Genomic DNA, 2,805 nt, shown 5'->3' on the forward strand with positions numbered 1-2,805 from the left:
GGTCTATCGCTGTGGAGTAACGGTAACACGTCTCATCCTGAAACAAGCAGGCCCGGGTTCAAATCCTGGTTGAGGTTTTTCCGACGTTTTCACTCAACCATTTGAAGCAGAATTGCTGCGTAACTTTCGGCGCTGGACCTCAGATTAATCTCGCCATCATAATTACACTTTCTCTCTTTCATCATCATCTCCGTTTCTTTTCTAGGTTTCGGGCTTACTCCGATGTAAAAGTCGCCTGCTGTCCGCTGCCGAACTTGGACCCCGTGGATATGCGGTCATTCGTTGTTGGTGGTAGCGCTATACACCATAGGCTCTCCACTGGGCTCTTGATAACCCGTGGGACCGGGGTTGAGGGACCGTGGTGACATCTACATGGAAAAGTAAAGGGATCATGTGTGCTTTAAGGTTCGAGGGGAGCACGCGTGGGGATTTGTAGTATAGTGGGTCCACCCGAACGGCCTATGTACGATGACAGTCCCACTCCGTATCCTCCTCGAAAGGGCAAATAATAGATAGAGCCCTCGAATTTAATCAGTTGCACCCAGATCGAATGCCGATTACACACAACTTGTGTGAAAATTCACTATCTGCTCGTTTGTCGACGTCTTCGGTGGTCCACTGTGGGGTTTATCTACCACATCTCTTAGAATTCTTAATCAGTTTTCCCACGCAACTGTGTGTAATCGGCGCTCTTTCGGAGTGCAGCCATTTAAATCCGAGAGAAACTTTCCTGTGACTGCGCGTGTGAACAGGATCATTTGAATGTATTCCTCTTTACTTAACAACACTGAGGCTGAAGAAGTGACTGTAAAGAATAAGAAAGAGTATTTCAGAGATTTCGCCTATGGATCCAGACTTAAGGAACATTCTGTAGTATTTGTCAGTACCGAAATTCGAAACAATGTCAGCAAAAGAAAATTCAACCTGACAAGTAGAAAATCACTGTAATCCACTAGGGGGAAAATGATTAGGTTCCACCCTTGTAGTATAGGCTAAAATATAGTAAGGAGATCCGGACTATAGCTAGTACTCGAACTAAGCAACACATAGCATCAGATTGACAATGGGATTCAAAACAATGGCCATGTTTTCATAATATACGTTACAGTTCGTTAACAGAAGACCACAAGTTTGTGTGCACTCAATGTTGAGTCTCTGGTGGCCTGTCAGCTCACTTGAAGTATGTGGTTATAAAGGAAGAAATTGAGGCGATGTCTGATATAGTTCCTGGGTAGCTCAGTCTGTAGAGCGTTGGCGCGCTCAGCTAAAGGCCCCGGGTTCGATACCCGACCACGGCACATTTATTTCCTTGAAATTATTCAAATCAGCTTCAAAGGGAGTTATACCTGATAGCCAGATTTGCATAATATACGTTGCCGTTTGTTAACAGAAAGCCACAATTTAAGTCACACGTATGTTGGATCTCTGGCAGCCTGTCAGCCCACTTGAGGTTTGTGGATATAAAAGAAAAAATTAAGCCGGTGTTGGTGTAGTTCCTGGGTAGCTCAGTCGGTAAAGCTTTGGCGCGCTCAGCCGAAGGTCCCGGGTTCGATACCCGGCTTAGGAACAATTTTACCTTGAAATTTTTCAATGGCCATGTCCTTCACGGAAAGTTAAAACTGTGTGTCTTTGTCGTTACGTAATCTGAGGCACACTCACTGTAATGCAGTTGTTAAATTATTCTTCGTACGAACAACAGCAAACAGTTATGAAGACAATAGCAAGAGTAGTCAGCGTAGATTTGACCTTCGTAGTTTGGCCGGAGAAAAAAAATGAAAAGTGGGAATCCAGGTATGTTGCTTAATCTCATAGATTAGATGCATTGTACTTCTGTACCATTATTATTTCTATTTCTAGACGCGAAGAAGTTAAGGTCAGTACACTTATCCCGTGTTTTTAACGTTTCTCCAATTACTAACGAGGGATATCGGGTATAATAATAAAGCCCGTACATAATAAATTGATCTGAAAGAAAACAAAATAGGGACGCAACCACGCGTACCTAAAATGTCCATCACACGATCTTCCAGCTCGATTACTGGCTTGCATGTAGCGAAGCCCGGGTCAGAGGTGACAGGAATCTTCCCAGGACAATGCGAGAGGATGTTACAAACAACTGATAATTCTAGATATTAAAAGTGAATATTATCAGGCCTGCAACTCGGTGCAATCACACATCTAAATACCCGATGAACATGCTTGTCTTCCGCCGCGGTGTTGAAACCTGATTCCGAAGCGTGTAGTTTCTGGGCGGGCTGTGTAATCAAGTTTAATAATAATGCGATGGGCTAGAAAAACGGTGGAAGGTTAAGTGGAACAAATAATCTATACCGCCCCCTCCTCCTACCCTCCGTCAAAATGTTTGCAAGGTTCCCAGCCTCTTTGATTAAAGATATCCGTACAACAGATTGTATTAGCTTCGCTTTTTGCTCATTTTGTTATTATGTTGTTACTGCAATAAATTCTTTATAATCCATGTATCGACTGATTCAGGTAACATGTTGCCGTAGCTTAAGCAGTTCGCTCACGGCTATTCACCAAAGAGGACTGGGATCCGATTCCTTGGAGATCATGTCTTACCAAACACTGTTTTCCTGTCCGTCACCTTTTCAAATAATTTAATTTAAATCCGAAACTTTCACCAAGTTATCCACGCAATTTTGTTTTGTAACTAAAGTTCACAAATATACAACATTGAATACATTGACCTCTAAAAAAGAGCGATAACGCACAATCTTGCTGCTTTACTAGACTGATGACTGATATAATAATAATAATAATAATAATAATAATAATAATATAACA

The 2,805-nt window shown here is 42.2% G+C and overlaps 1 non-coding gene across 1 annotated transcript; it reads left to right on the plus strand.

The window, feature by feature from the left end:
• Positions 1–1,494: 1,494 nt before the first annotated feature.
• On the plus strand, positions 1,495–1,567 carry TRNAS-GCU (transfer RNA serine (anticodon GCU)). Its single transcript has one exon. It is a non-coding gene; the product is annotated as a tRNA-Ser (tRNA).
• The last annotated feature ends 1,238 nt before the right edge of the window (positions 1,568–2,805 follow it).

The sequence above is a fragment of the Periplaneta americana genome, chromosome 12, assembly GCF_040183065.1.
Source record: "Periplaneta americana isolate PAMFEO1 chromosome 12, P.americana_PAMFEO1_priV1, whole genome shotgun sequence".
NCBI lineage: Eukaryota > Metazoa > Arthropoda > Insecta > Blattodea > Blattidae > Periplaneta > Periplaneta americana.